Source organism: Lithobates pipiens, unplaced genomic scaffold (assembly GCF_037356315.1).
Source record: "Lithobates pipiens isolate NorthernLeopardFrog02 unplaced genomic scaffold, aLitPip1_a1.2 Scaffold_91, whole genome shotgun sequence".
In the NCBI taxonomy this organism is placed as follows: Eukaryota; Metazoa; Chordata; class Amphibia; order Anura; family Ranidae; genus Lithobates; species Lithobates pipiens.
Window position 1 is genome coordinate 165,419 of NW_027507914.1, and position 17,057 is coordinate 182,475.

A 17,057-nucleotide genomic window follows, 5' to 3' on the forward strand; every position below is an offset into this window, starting at 1 on the left:
ACAGATGGCACTTATACGTGGCACTGATGACAGATGGCACTGGGGACAAATGACACTGATAACAGGTGGCACTGGGGACAGATAGCACTAACAGGTGGCACTGGGGGCAGGTAGCACTGGGGCGGATGGCACTGGGGCAGGATGGCACTGGGGGAGGATGGCACTTTTTTTAACTTTTTTTTTACACTCACGGCCGCTGCAGCCGTTCATCTCTCCCTCCTCACACGCTGTCTGTGTGAGGAGGGAGAGCGGCGCTGAGAGATGATCTCATATGTTTACATATGAGATCATCTCCCATTGGACACGCCGATCGCGCTGTAAACGGCCGCTGTGATTGGCCGTGTACAGCGATCTGTGTTTGCCTGTCTCCGGGGAACACGGCAAACACAGAACTTCCCCGATGCGCGCCCGCGGCGGCGCGCATTGCGGAAGTAAATAACAGGACGTCCAGGGACAGCCTCCCGGACGAAAGCGCCTGCTCTACGGCCGTCATTCGGCTATAGGGCGGGCGCGAGGAGGTTAAATCGCGTATGTCAAACACACGGCCCGCCAGGCTTTGTCACGTGGCCCTTGCACCAAGTTTTGTAGAACGTGGTGGAACTCCACTATATTGGTGTAGCACTAACCCCCCGAAGGAGCTGCTGGTTATTTTTGGGCTTACCGTTACCTTCCGCTCTCCTTGTTTCACGTCTAGGGGATGTCCCGTGGTAGGTGGCCCAGTAACTTGTGACCGACAATAGATCCACTTGAATGGATTTTATTTGCAAAACTCAGACAATTGAACAGTCTTTCAACTTGGGATCAGAGGGTTGGAAAGGAAAATTCAGGGACTCTTATGCCGCGTACACACGACCGGACTTTTTGACAGCAAAGGTCCGATGGAACGGGTCCGTCGGACTCTTCGATCTTGTGTGTTGCTCCATTGGACCTTTTGCTTGCCAAAAATCCGGCGGACTTTAGAAATAGAACATGTTTTAAATTTTTCCACCGGAACTCCGCCGGAGCGAGAAATCCGCTCGTGTGTGTGCTAGTCCGACGGACAAAAACCAACGCGAGGGCAGCTATTGGCTACTGGCTATGAACTTCCTTATTCAAGTCCGGTCGTACGTCATCACGTTCGAATCCGCCGGACTTTGGTGTGAATGCGTGTGGCCAAGTCCGTTCATTCGGAAAGTCCGGCGGAAAGACCGTCGGACCTAGTCCCTCGAAAAGTCCAGTCGTGTGTACGGCATAAGTGTCCAAAAAACGTTGGAGAACTTGCTTACTTTGACTGCATCCAGAGAATAGCCATTCGCAGCTGGAGGATCCCTCAGGTTGGACAGTCCCTCTCTCACAAGGCCTAGCAGCCAACAAGGTGCTTTACTCAGGAACAAAGTCTTTGCCACCGACGTTGTTGTAGAGCATGTAGGGAAACTAAGCTTGAAACACTTGTAGGATACCTGGATCTTTCAGCCACCTTAGCGATATCCACAAGACCGGATTCTCTGGGTTACTTCAGCCCTTCCAGGCTCTTGTTAAGAAAACCAACCCGTACATGGTCTTCCTCTGAAGAGTCCTCCCCTGGAATGCTCGAAGTACAATGGGTCTCTCCCGAACCGGAGACCAACCCGTACGTGGTCTTCCTCTGAAGAGTCCTTCCCTGGAATGCTCCAAGTACAATGGGTCTCTCCCGAACCGGAGACCAACCCATACGTGGTCTTCCTCTGAAGAGTCCTTCCCTGGAATGCTCGAAGTACAATGGGTCTCTCCCGAACTGGAGACCAACCCATACGTGGTCTTCCTCTGAAGAGTCCTTCCCTGGAATGCTCGAAGTACAATGGGTCTCTCCTGAACTGGAGACCAACCCGTACGTGGTCTTCCTCTGAAGAGTCCTTCCCTGGAATGCTCGAAGTACAATGGGTCTCTCCCGAACCGGAGACCAACCCGTACGTGGTCTTCCTCTGAAGAGTCCTTCCCTGGAATGCTCGAAGTACAATGGGTCTCTCCCGAACCGGAGACCAACCCGTACGTGGTCTTCCTCTGAAGAGTCCTTCCCTGGAATGCTCCAAGTACAATGGGTCTCTCCCGAACCGGAGACCAACCCATACGTGGTCTTCCTCTGAAGAGTCCTTCCCTGGAATGCTCGAAGTACAATGGGTCTCTCCCGAACCGGAGACCAACCCGTACGTGGTCTTCTTCCTAAGAGACGTTCCCTGGAATGTTCGAAGTACACCGGGTCTCTCCCGAACCGGAGACGGTACCCAACCACCTCACAATCCTCCTTTTAGTTTCCTTGCCTCGGGCTAGCCAGCCCCGAGACAATAAAGTCGGGTGGATCCGCACCCCAGGCCATAGCCTTCCTGGGGGGGGCTGGTCAGGAGGACCAGGACCATGTAATCAGCATTCCCTACTGGACGGGAACCGCCGAACCACGTGACATCCGCATCTTAAATACCCTCTCCCAGAAGGCACAGCGAGAGGGCCACTCCCACTGACCTGGCTCCGAGAAGAGAGTACCCAAGCACCCAACCAGGCCATAGTTCCATGCCTGCCACAAGAGACAGTGCCCCCCTGTGGCCAGGCTGAACATCTCACAGTCCAGTTAGACTGATGCAGAAGTCCAATTTAGACAAATGAACCCAAACCAAACTGCAGTTTAGGTAAAGTTTAACTTTGAAAAACGCATAGCGCGTGCTCTTCAGTATGTATGAGCGAGTTTGGGGTGGAGGAACTTGACTGGCCTGCGCAGGGTCCTGACCTCAAACCGATCTAATTCATCCCTAATGTGTTCTATCAGGTTGAGGCCAGGACTCTGTGCAGTCTAGTTCCTCCACCCCAAACTCGCTCATCCATTTCTTTATGGACCTTGCTTTGTGCATTGGTCCAAATCATTTGGTGGAGGGGGGATTATGGTGTGGGGTTGTTGTTCAGGGGTTGGACTTGCCACCTATCAGTGCCACCTATCAGTGCCCATCAGTGCCACTTATCAGTGCCATCTATCAGTGCCCATCAGTATCATCTATCAGTGGTACCTTTCAGTGCCCATCCGTGCCATCCTATCAGTGGCCATCAGTGCCGCCTTATCTGTCCCCATCAGTTCCACCTTATCTGTGCCTTTCGGTGCCACCTTAACTGTGCCTATTAGTGCCCATCAGTGCAGCCTATCAGTGCCCACCAGTGCCGCCTCATCAGCGCATTTCAATGAAGCAGAAAAATTACCTGTTTGCAAAATTTTTCCATTTTTTTATTTGTTTAGCAAAAAATGAAAACCCCCAGAGGTCAGGGCCGTTTTTAAGGCAGGGGAAAAGGGGCAGCTGCCCTGGGCCCTGTCATTGTTGTGGGGCCCAAAGCAGCTGCCTCACACGTGCCAAATATCCCAGTTTAAATTCCCTTGTCCCTTGAGGTTTTAGTCCCGGGCTGTGTCCCGATATCTCAGTGTGAAGTGCTGCTACTAAAGCTCTGCCCTATTGTGGTGTACAGGTGATTTACATGTAAATTACTGGAATTCATATGTAAATAGCGGCAGCTGGCAGCATTGATATGTATATAATGCCCCCCTGAGGTCATATCCACAGTAATCTCTAGCAGCTAATCAACAAGCAGAAATCATGTGCTGTAACCTCTAGCAACCAATCAGTGAGCCGTTATGTGTGCTGTACCTTTGGTGACCAATCAGTGAGCGGTAATGATACACTGTAACCTCTGGCGACCAGTCAGTGAGCGGTAATGATACACTGTAACCTCTACCGACCAGTCAGTGAGCAGTAATGATACACTGTAACCTCTGGCGACCAGTCAGTGAGCGGTAATGATACACTGTAACCTCTGTCGACCAGTCAGTGAGCGGTAATGATACACTGTAACCTCTGGCAATCAGTCAGTGAGTGATAATGATACACTGTAACCTCTGGCGACCAGTCAGTGAGCGGTAATGATACACTGTAACCTCTAGCGACCAGTCAGTGAGCAGTAATGATACACTGTAACCTCTGGCGACCAGTCAGTGAGTGATAATGATACACTGTAACCTCTGGCGACCAGTCAGTGAGCGGTAATGATACACTGTAACCCCTGGCGACCAGTCAGTGAGTGGTAATGATACACTGTAACCTCTGGCGATCAGTCAGTGAGCGGTAATGATACACTGTAACCTCTGGCGACCAGTCAGTAAGCGGTAATGATACATTGTACCCTCTGGCGACCAGTCAGTGAGCGATAATGATACACTGAAACCTCTGGCAACCAGTCAGTGAGCGATAATGATACACTGTAACCACTGGCAACCAATTTCAATAGCTGCCTGATCTGATTTTGTAAACTGAATTTGAGTCTAGCTGCTATTTATTGTATGTCTCAGAGCAGGTGGAGAGCGAAACTGCATGGGGGGGGGCAAGAAAATTTTTGCCCAGGGTCCAATCAATATTAAAGATGGCCCTGCCAGAGGTGATTAAATACCACCAAAAGAAATCTCTATTTGTTGGGAAAAAAATAATAAAAATGTAATTTGGGTACAGTGTTGCATGACCGCGCAATTGTCCTTCAAAGTGTGACAGTGCCGAAAGCTGAAAATTGGTCTGGGCAGGAAGGGGGGCGGGGGGTTTAAGTGGCCGGTAAGCAAGTGGTTAAGTTCTGAACAACTCTGACGGGGCAGACATGCAAATTTTAAATGTACGCCAAAAGCATTCCGTTATATGAATTCCAGGCAAATTCTTGGAACATCCCGGGACTCAAATAATTGCCCTTCAAAATTCTAAAAATGGGGAGAAAAAAAATGACTTTGAGCTTGTTTACAAATACCAATCCGCGTCCTTGGAAAACCCGACAAATTGGAAGACGACATTTTCCCACGGATTGATGACGCTGACCGTGGCTTTAGTAAACCCCCAGAGACCACGTTGATTCAATATATAAAGTTTCTTCATTGGCAGGCAACAAAGAGATCCCGAGATAAAGAGTGATTTATATGTGAAGAGATACCAACCGGCCTTCCTGATCGAAGTCTCAACTCGCCGTAGAAGCCCCGCGATAAAAATCTGCCAAGAAAGGAAGCCGCCGAGATTATATTTTATCGGGGAGGAAGTTCGTTGGCCAAACAACTTGTCAGCAAGTTTTTACGTTTTTTGAGAAGGTGCCTCAGACTCTCGACGTCTGTCGGAGGAGAGAAGAAGAAAGACCACCATCTGGTCATTACAAGGTAGGACATTCCATCCCCGTGTCACCGATCGACCGATCACCTATTCTACGGGCTTTGGAGAGCCCGATCACCTTCCAATCACCTTCCAATCACCTTCCAATCACCTTCCAATCACCTTCCATGTCACAGTTTGGGTCTCATCACTTAACTTGTCTTACTTGCTTTCATTTTTTTTATTTTTTTTTGTGTTGTATCAGTATGAACAATAATAACTTTATTCTTGGAGAAAATAGATCCAATAATTATTGAAATGTAAAAAAAAAAAAAAAAAATATTATTTTTTTGAGCATTTATCTAAGATGAGCAACAAAATGTAAACATTTGCCGAGTTTCCCAAATGTTATCTGACAATTTAAGCTTATTTTAGAAATGTAAAATATTTGTATCAAATATTGAATTTTTAAATAATCACCCCATAAAAACATCTAAAGGCACTTTATACTTTATAAATATATATATATATATATATATATATATATATATATATATATATAATGTATATTTATAAATATGTGTTTTATAAGATCAACAAAATGTAAATAAGTTTCCCAAATGTGGCAATTTAAGCTTATTTTAGAAATGTAAAATATTTTGTATCAAATATTGAATTTTTAAATAATCACCCCATAAAAATACTTTATACTTATTTACCTACCCAGTTTGGGTCTCATCACTAACTTGTCTTGCTTGTTTTAATTTTTTTTTTTTTTATTTTTTTTTTTTTGTGTTGTATCGGTATGAACAATAATAACTTTATTCTTGGGGGAAGATAAATCCAATAATTATTGGAATGTAAATATATATATATATATATGTAAGAGCAACAAAATATAAACATTTGCAGAGTTTCCCAAATGTTATCTGGCAATTTAAACTTATTTTAGAAATGTAAAATATTTGTATCAAATGTTGAATTTTTTAATAATCAACCCATAAAAATATCTAAAGGCACTTTTTTGGGTCTCATCACTAAGTTGTCTCGCTTGCTTTAATTTTATTTATTTTTTTGTGTTGTATCAGTATGAACATTAATAACTTTATTCTTGGGGAAAATAGATCCAATAATTATTGAAATGTAAAAAAAAAAAAAAAAAAAAATTTGTTTTTTAAGCATTTATCTATCTAAAAAAATAAAAAAAATAAAAAAAAATATATATATATATATATAAATATGTGTTTTGTAAGAGCAACAAAATGTAAACTTGGCAGAGCTTCCCAAATGTTATCTGGCAATTTAAACTTATTTTAGAAATGTTAAATATTTGTATCAAATATTGAATTTTTTAATAATCAACCCATAAAAATATCTAAAGGCACTTTATACTTATTTACCTACCCAGTTTGGGTCTCATCACTAACTTGTCTTGCTTGTTTTACTTTTAATTTTTATTTTTTATTTTTTTTTTGTGTTGTATCAGTATGAATATTAATAACTTTATTCTTGAGGAAAATAGATCCAATAATTATAGAAATGTAAAAAAAAAAAAAATAATAATAATTTTTTGAGCATTTATGTAAGATAACCAACAAAATGTAAACATTTGCAGTTTCCCAAATGTTATCTGGCAATTTAGGCTTTTTTTTTTAGAAATGTTAAATATTTGTATCAAATGTTGAATTTTTTTAATAATCACCCCATAAAAAAATCTAAAGGCACTTTATACTTTTTTACCTACCCAGTTTGGGTCTCATGACTAACTTGTCTTGCTTGTTTTAATTTTAATTTTAATTTTTTATTTATTTTTTGTGTTGTATCGTTATGAATATTAATAACTTTATTCTTATGGAAAATAGATCCAATAATTATAGAAATGTAAAAAAAAAAAAAATTTGTTTTTTTAAGCATTTATCTACCATGTTTCCCTGAATATAAGACCGGGTGTTATATTGCAGCCCTCCTTGAAAATCAGGGTAGGTCTTATTTTCAGGGTAGGTCTTACTTTCGGGGGAAACATGGTAAGATAAGCAACAAAATTACCTACCCCATTTGGGTCTCATCACTAAGTTGTCTTACTTGCTTTATTTTTTTTTTGTGTTGTATCAGTATGAATATTAATAACTTTATTCTTGAGGAAAATAGAACCAATAATTATAGAAATGTAAAAAAAAAAAAAAAAAAAAATTATTTTTTTGAGCATTTATGTAAGATAACCAACAAAATGTAAACATTTGCAGAGTTTCCCAAATGTTATCTGGCAATTTAAACTTATTTTAGAAATGTAAAATATTTGTATCAAATGTTGAATTTTTTAATAATCACCCCATAAAAAAATCTATAGGCACTTTATACTTTTTTACCTACCCAGTTTGGGTCTCATCACTAACTTGTCTTGCTTGTTTTAATTTTAATTTTATGTTTTTATTTTTTTTGTGTTGTATCATTATGAATATTAATAACTTTATTCTTGAGGAAAATAGATCCAATAATTATAGAAATGTAAAAAAAAAAAAAAAAAAATTGTTTTTTTAAGCATTTATCTACCGTGTTTCCCTGAATATAAGATCGGGTCTTATATTGCAGCCCTCCTGGAAAATCAGGGTAGGTCTTATTTTCAGGGTAGGTCTTACTTTTGGGGAAACATGGTAAGATAAGCAACAAAATTACCTACCCCGTTTGGGTCTCATCACTAAGTTGTCTTACTTGCTTTATTTTTTATTTTTTTTGTGTTGTATCAGTATGAATATTAATAACTTTATTCTTGAGGAAAATAGATCCAATAATTATAGAAATGTAAAAAAATATATATATATTTTTTGAGCATTTATGTAAGATAACCAACAAAATGTAAACATTTGCAGAGTTTCCGAAATGTTATCTGGCAATTTAAACTTATTTTAGAAATGTAAAATATTTGTATCAAATGTTGAATTTTTTTAATAATCACCCCATAAAAAAATCTAAAGGCACTTTATACTTTTTTACCTACCCAGTTTGGGTCTCATCACTAACTTGTCTTGCTTGTTTTAATTAAAATCTAAATTTTTTATTTTTTTGTGTTGTATCAGTATGAATATTAATAACTTTATTCTTGAGGAAAATAGATCCAATAATTATAGAAATGTAAAAAAAAAAAAAAAAAAAAAAAAAATGTTTTTTTAAGCATTTATCTACCGTGTTTCACCGAATATAAGATCGGGTCTTATACTGCAGCCCTCCTGGAAAATCAGGGTAGGTCTTATTTTCAGGGTAGGTCTTACTTTCGGGGGAAACATGGTAAGATAAGCAACAAAATTACCTACCCCGTTTGGGTCTCATCACTAAGTTGTCTTACTTGCTTTAATTTTTTTTTGTGTTGTATCAGTATGAATATTAATAACTTTATTCTTGAGGAAAATAGATCCAATAATTATAGAAATTTAAAAAAATAAATAAATAAAATAAATAAATATTTTTTTTGAGCATTTATGTAAGATAACCAACAAATTGTAAACATTTGCAGAGTTTCCCAAATGTTATCTGGCAATTTAAACTTATTTTAGAAATGTAAAATATTTGTATCAAATGTTGAATTTTTTAATAATCACCCCATAAAAAAAATCTATAGGCACTTTATACTTTTTTACCTACCCAGTTTGGGTCTCATCACTAACTTGTCTTGCTTGTTTTAATTTTAATTTTATTTTTTTTATTTTTTTTGTGTTGTATCAGTATGAATATTAATAACTTTATTCTTGAGGAAAATAGATCCAATAATTATTGAAATGTAAAAAAAAAAAAAAAAAAAAAAAAAAATGTTTTTTAAGCATTTATCTACTGTGTTTTACCGAATATAAGATCGGGTCTTATACTGCAGCCCTCCTGGAAAATCAGGGTAGGTCTTATTTTCAGGGTAGGTCTTACTTTTGGGGAAACATGGTAAGATAAGCAACAAAATTACCTACCCAGTTTGAGTCTCATCACTAAGTTGTCTCGCTTGTTTTAATTTTTTTTTTCTGTGTTGTATCAGTATGAACATTAATAACTTTATTCTTGGGGAAAATAGATCCAATAATTATAGAAATGTAAAAAAAAAAAAAAAAAAAAAATTTTTTTGAGCATTTATGTAAGATAACCAACAAAATGTAAACATTTGCAGAGTTTCCCAAATGTTATCTGGCAATTTAAACTTATTTTAGAAATGTAAAATATTTGTATCAAATGTTGAATTTTTTAATAATCACCCCATAAAAAAATCTATAGGCACTTTATACTTTTTTACCTACCCAGTTTGGGTCTCATCACTAACTTGTCTTGCTTGTTTTAATTTTAATTTTATGTTTTTATTTTTTTTGTGTTGTATCAGTATGAATATTAATAACTTTATTCTTGAGGAAAATAGATCCAATAATTATAGAAATGTAAAAAAAAAAAAAAAATGTTTTTTTAAGCATTTATCTACCGTGTTTCCCTGAATATAAGATCGGGTCTTATATTGCAGCCCTCCTGGAAAATCAGGGTAGGTCTTATTTTCAGGGTAGGTCTTACTTTTGGGGAAACATGGTAAGATAAGCAACAAAATTACCTACCCCATTTGGGTCTCATCACTAAGTTGTCTTACTTGCTTTTTTTTTTTTTTTGTGTTGTATCAATATGAACATTAATAACTTTATTCTTGGGGAAAATAGATCCAATAATTATTGAAATGCAAAAAATATATATATATTTTTGTGCATTTATGTAAGATAAGCAACAAAATGTAAACATTTGCAGAGTTTCCCAAATGTGGCAATTTAAGCTTTTTTTTAGAAATGTTAAAAATTTGTATATATTGAATTTATATTTAAAATATTTTGTAAATATTGAATTTTTTAATAATCACCCCATAAAAAAAATCTAAAGGCACTTTATACTTTATACTTATTTACCTACCCAGTTTGGATCTCATCACTAAGTTGTCTCGCTTGCTTTAATTTTTTTTTTGTATTGTATCGGTATGAACATTAATAACTTTATTCTTGGGGAAAATAGATCCAATAATTATTGAAATGTAAAAAAAAAAAAAAAAAGCATTTATCTACCGCGTTTCCCCGAAAATAACCCCAGGTCTTATATTGCAGCCCTCCTGGAAAATCGGGGTAGGTCTTATTTTCAGGGTAGGTCTTACTTTCGGAGGAAAAGCATTTATCTACCGCGTTTCCCCGAAAATAACCCCGGGTCTTATATTGCAGCCCTCCTGGAAAATTGGGGTAGGTCTTATTTTCAGGGTAGGTCTTACTTTCGGGGGGGAAACGCGGTAAGATAAGAAACAAAATGTAAACATTTGCAGAGTTTCCCAAAATGTTATCTGGCAGTTTAAGCTTATTTTAGAAATGTAAAATATCTGTAACAAATATTAATTTTTAACCACTTAAGGACCGCCGTATTGCCAATGTACGTCATCACAATGGCATGTACAGGCACAAGCACATACATGTACGTGCTTGCCTTCCAGCGGGTGGGGGGGTCCGATCGGACCCCCTCCCGCTGGATACGGCGGTCCGGTACGCTTCAGGAGCGATCCAAGATGAGGGGATGGCCATTGGTTTCTGGCCATCCCCTCTCGATCGCTCCTGGCGAATGAGAAGCTTCCACCACTGTGTATTGTATACACAGGCAGGGAGGAAGTGATGTCATTCTCCTCGGGGCGGTCTTTTTGACCGGACTACGAGGAGAAGACTAAAAGTAAGTGTGCACCAACACTACACTGACATGTAGGCACACACAGGCACACAAACCCCCCCCCCCCCCGATCACCCCCCCGATCGCCCCCTGATGTCCCACCGCCCCCCCTCCCCCTCCCAGTCACAGTGTCACTGATTGCAGTGATCATTTATTTAGTGATCACTGCATTCAGTGTCAGTTGTAAAAGTAAAAACTGTCAGGGCAGTTAGTGTTAGGTCCAGGGTAGCCCCCTACCACCCCCCAATAAAGGTTTAACCCCCTGATTGCCCTTAGAGTTAACCCTTTCACCCCCTTTTGCCAGTGTCACTAAGCGATCATTTTTCTGATCGCTGCATTAGTGTCACTGGTGCCGCTAAGTAGCTAGTTATTTTTTTAGGTTCACCGCCAGGTTTTTATAGCGCTAGGTACCCCGATATACTACCCAATAATGGTTTTAACCCCTTGATTGCCCCTAGTTAACCCTTTCACCCCCTTTTGCCAGTGTCACTAAGCGATCATTTTTCTGATCGCTGCATTAGTGTCACTGGTGTCGCTAGGTAGCTAGCTATTTTTTTAGGTTCACCGCCAGGTTTTTATAGCGCTAGGTACCCCGATATACTACCCAATAATGGTTTTAACCCCCTGATTGCCCCTAGTTAACCCTTTCAACAGCGATCACAGTATAAGTGTCCCTGGTGTCGCTGGTTAGCCAGTTAGTTATTTAGGTTCCCCGTCAGGTTTTTATATAGCGCCAGGGACCCCCATATACTACCTAATAAAAATTTGAACCCCCTGATTGCCCCTAGTTAACCCTTTCACTAGTGATCACCGTATAAGTGTTACGGGTGACTCTGGTTAGTTTGCTTTTTATAGCATCAGGGCACCCACCATTTATTACCCAATAAAGGTTTAACCCCCTGATCACCCGGCGGGTGATATCAATTAGGTTTTAGGGTCAGGGTCTGCGTCGCCCCAGGCAGCGCTAGGTTAGTGCCAGTACCGCTAGCACCCACACGCAAAGCATACACCTCCCGTAGTGGTATAGAATCTGAACAGATCAATATCTGATCTGATCAGATCTATACTAGCGTCCCCAGCAGTTCAGGGTTCCAAAAAAAACGCATTGTTAGCGGGATCAGCCCAGATACCTGCTGGCACCTGCGTTTTGCCCCTCCGCCCAGCCCACCCAAGTGCAGTATCGATCGATCACTGTCACTTACAAAACACTAAACACATAACTGCAGCGATCGCAGAGTCAGGCCTGATCCCTGCCATCGCTAACAGGTTTTTTTGGTAGCGTTTTATATTTAAATCCTGAAGGCAGTGCTTGGTTTCGGGGTCCCGTACGCGGCTAGGCTCCCAAAAAGTCCCCCACATGTGGTATCCCCGTACTCGGGAGAAGCAGCAGAATTTATTTTGGGGTGTAATTTGACTTATGCCCATAGCATGTGTGAGCAATATATCATTTAGTGACAACTTGGTGCAAAAAAAAAAAAATTGTAATATTCCTGCAACTTGTGGCAAAATATAAAATATTTCATGGACTCAACATGCCTCTCAGTAAATAGCTTGGGGTGTCTACTTTCCAAAATGGGGTCATTTTGGGGGGTTTTGTGCCATCTTGGCATTTTATGACCTTCGAAACTGTGATAGGTAGTGAGGAGTGAAATCAAAAATTTGCACCCTTAGAAATCCTGAAGGCAGTGATTGGTTTTCGGGGTGCCGTACACAGCTAGACTCCCAAAAAGTCCCACATATGTGGTATCCCCGTACTCAGGAGAAGCAGAAGAATATATTTTGGGGTGCAATTCCACATTTAACTATGGCATGTGTGAGCAATATATCATTTAGTGACAACTTTTTGTAAACTTTTTATTTTTTTATTTTTTTGTCATTATTCAATCACTTGGGACAAAAAAAAAATATTCAATGGGCTCAACATGCCCCTCATCAATTTCCTTGGGGTGTCTACTTTCCAAAATGGGGTCATTTGGGGGGGGGGGGTTGTGCTATTTTGGCATTTTATGGCCTTCGAAACTGTGATAGGTAGTGAGGAGTGAAATCAAAAATTTGCACCCTTAGAAATCCTGAAGGCAGTGATTGGTTTTCAGGGTGCCGTACGCGGCTAGCCTCCCAAAAAGTCCCACATATGTGGTATCCCCGTACTCAGAAGAAGCAGCAGAATATATTTTGGGGTGCAATTCCATATATAACTATGGCATGTGTGAGCAATGTATCATTTAGTGACAACTTTTTGTAAACTTCTTTTTTATTTTTATTTTTTTGTGTCATTATTCAATCACTTGGGACAAAAAAAAATATTCAATGGGCTCAACATGCCCCTCAGCAATTTCCTTGGGGTGTCTACTTTCCAAAATGGGGTCATTTGGGGGGGGTTTGTACTGCCCTGCCATTTTAGCACCTCAAGAAATGAGATAAGCAGTCATAAATTAAAAGCTGTGTAAATTCCAGAAAATGTACTTTAGTTTGTAGACGCTATAACTTTTGTGCAAACCAATAAATATACGCTTATTGACATTTTTTTTACTAAAGTCATGTGGCTGAATAAATTTTGCCCTCAATGTATGACTAAAATTGAATTTATTCGATTTTTCTTATAACAAAAAGTAGAAAATATCTTTTTTTCTGAAAATTTTTGGTCTTTTTCCATTTATATCGCAAAAAAAAAAAATCGCAGAGGCAATAAAATACCATCAAAAGAAAGCTCTATTTGTGGGAAGAAAAGGACGCAAATTTTGTTTGGGTACAACATTGCATGACCGCGCAATTACCAGTTAAAGCAGCGCAGTGCGAAATTGTAAAAAGACCTCTGGTCCTTAGGCTGACAATTGGTCCGGGGCTGAAGTGGTTAAAACCAAAATACAAAAAAACGCAATAGTGCACAATGTAAAAAGTACAAAAATAGCTAAACGATTGAAAAGAGTGAATTCACTTACAATTTAAACCAGTGAGTTTAACATTTAAGCAAAACAGTTTCTCAGTTCCTGATGTTTCACCCCCTGAAATCGGAGAAATTTCCACTCTGGGATGATTTACAGGCTAAACAGTATAAAATCCTTCAAATGCGGTTTCTCCCATATAAAAAGACCAAAACTGCGCCTCTACAAACCAAAATCACCTTTTTAACACAGAACAGACCGTACTACTCACACTAAACTTAGAAAACCTGACCCAAAAGCAGAGCAATTCCACCCAAAACCCAAAACACAGCAGACACAAAATGGCAATTGCAGCAAACGAAAACCGGGCCACGACAAAATGGCAGATGAAAGCCCCCGGCCACATGGTGACTACAACAAAATGTCCGACAACACAATGGTAAAACAAACATTTGAAATGCCTTTGCTGTTCCCGCCAAAACCAGCACAAATCAAGATTTCTTCGATAGAAAACCAAACAATTGAGAATGCACAGCTAACCTTAGACACACACTTTGAGCTACATCAACTAGGGAAAAAAATCCAAAAGTTACATAAAACACAAAATAACAAGGCTCAAACATACACTCTTGTTCCCAAGGAAAGGTCATATACTTAACTCTGGCATCAGCTTCCACAAGAGAAATATAAACAGCGATGGCTGCATGCACGATGGTTACTGCCAGCGATGCTGCACCTGTTACTGCCAGCGATACTGCACCTGTGACTGCGAGCGATACTGCACCTGTGACTGCGAGCGATACTGCACCTGTGACTGCGAGCGATACTGCACCTGTTACTGAGAGCGATACCGCACCTGTGACTGCGAGCGATACTGCACCTGTTACTGCGAGCGATACTGCACCTGTTACTGCGAGCGATACTGCACCTGTTACTGCGAGTGATACTGCACCTGTTACTGCGAGCGATACTGCACCTGTGACTGCGAGCGATACTGCACCTGTTACTGCGAGCGATACTGCACCTGTTACTGCGAGCGATACTGCACCTGTTACTGCGAGTGATACTGCGCCTGTTACTGTGAGCGATACTGCACCTGTTACTGCGAGCGATACTGCACCTGTTACTGCGAGTGATACCGCACCTGTTACTGTGAGCGATACTGCACCTGTTACTGCGAGCGATACTGCACCTGTTACTGTGAGCGATACTGCACCTGTTACTGCGAGCGATACTGCATCTGTTACTGAGAGGGATACTGCACCTGTTACTGCGAGCGATACTGCACCTGTTACTGCGAGCGATACTGCACCTGTTACTGCGAGCGATACTGCACCTGTTACTGCGAGCGATACTGCATCTGTTACTGAGAGGGATACTGCACCTGTTACTGCGAGCGTTACTGCACCTGTTACTGCGAGCGATACTGCACCTGTGACTGCGAGCGATACTGCACCTGTTACTGTGAGCGATACTGCACCTGTTACTGAGAGCGATACTGCACCTGTTACTGCAAGCGATACTGCACCTGTTACTGAGAGCGATACTGCACCTGTGACTGCGAGCGATACTGCACCTGTGACTGCGAGCGATACTGCACCTGTTACTGAGAGCGATACTGCACCTGTTACTGCGAGCGATACTGCACCTGTGACTGCAAGCGATACTGCACCTGTTACTGCGAGCGATACTGCACCTGTTACTGCGAGTGATACTGCACCTGTGACTGCGAGCGATACTGCACCTGTTACTGCGAGCGATACTGCACCTGTTACTGTGAGCGATACTGCACCTGTTACTGCGAGCGATACTGCACCTGTTACTGAGAGCGATACTGCACCTGTGACTGCGAGCGATACTGCACCTGTTACTGCGAGCGATACTGCATCTGTTACTGAGAGGGATACTGCACCTGTTACTGAGAGCGATACTGCACCTGTTACTGCGAGCGATACTGCACCTGTTACTGCGAGCTATACTGCACCTGTTACTGAGAGCGATACTGCACCTGTTACTGCGAGCGATACTGCACCTGTTACTGCGAGCGATACTGCATCTGTTACTGAGAGGGATACTGCACCTGTTACTGCGAGCGATACTGCACCTGTTACTGCGAGCGATACTGCACCTGTGACTGCGAGCGATACTGCACCTGTTACTGTGAGCGATACTGCACCTGTTACTGCGAGCGATACTGCACCTGTTACTGCGAGCGATACTGCACCTGTGACTGCGAGCGATACTGCACCTGTTACTGTGAGCGATACTGCACCTGTTACTGAGAGCGATACTGCAAATGTTACTGCAAGCGATACTGCACCTGTTACTGAGAGCGATACTGCACCTGTGACTGCGAGCGATACTGCACCTGTGACTGCGAGCGATACTGCACCTGTTACTGAGAGCGATACTGCACCTGTTACTGCGAGCGATACTGCACCTGTTACTGCGAGCGATACTGCACCTGTTACTGAGAGCGATACTGCACCTGTGACTGCGAGCGATACTGCACCTGTGACTGCGAGCGATACTGCACCTGTTACTGAGAGCGATACTGCACCTGTTACTGCGAGCGATACTGCACCTGTTACTGCGAGCGATACTGCACCTGTGACTGCAAGCGATACTGCACCTGTTACTGCGAGCGATACTGCACCTGTTACTGCGAGTGATACTGCACCTGTGACTGCGAGCGATACTGCACCTGTTACTGCGAGCGATACTGCACCTGTTACTGCGAGTGATACCGCACCTGTTACTGTGAGCGATACTGCACCTGTTACTGCGAGCGATACTGCACCTGTTACTGTGAGCGATACTGCACCTGTTACTGCGAGCGATACTGCATTTGTTACTGAGAGGGATACTGCACCTGTTACTGCGAGCGATACTGCACCTGTTACTGCGAGCTATACTGCACCTGTTACTGAGAGCGATACTGCACCTGTTACTGAGAGCCATACTGCACCTGTTACTGTGAGCGATACTGCACCTGTTACTGAGAGCCATACTGCACCTGTTACTGTGAGCGATACTGCACCTGTGACTGCGAGCGATACTGCACCTGTTACTGCGAGTGATACTGCACCTGTTACTGCGAGCGATACTGCACCTGTTACTGAGAGCGATACTGCACCTGTTACTGCGAGTGATACTGCACCTGTTACTGCGAGCGATACTGCACCTGTTACTGAGAGCGATACTGCACCTGTGACTGCGAGCGATACTGCACCTGTTACTGCGAGCGATACTGCACCTGTGACTGCGAGCGATACTGCACCTGTTACTGCGAGCGATACTGCACCTGTTACTGCCAGCGATACTGCACCTGTTACTGCCAGCGATACTGCACCTGTTACTGAGA

General features: G+C 41.6%; 1 protein-coding gene across 2 annotated transcripts in view; it reads left to right on the plus strand.

Annotated features, from left to right (window-relative positions):
* LOC143973680 (C3a anaphylatoxin chemotactic receptor-like) overlaps window positions 1-17,057 on the plus strand; it is a 163,804-nt gene that overhangs the window by 128,306 nt on the left and 18,441 nt on the right. The gene's annotated exons all lie outside the window — the stretch shown is intronic.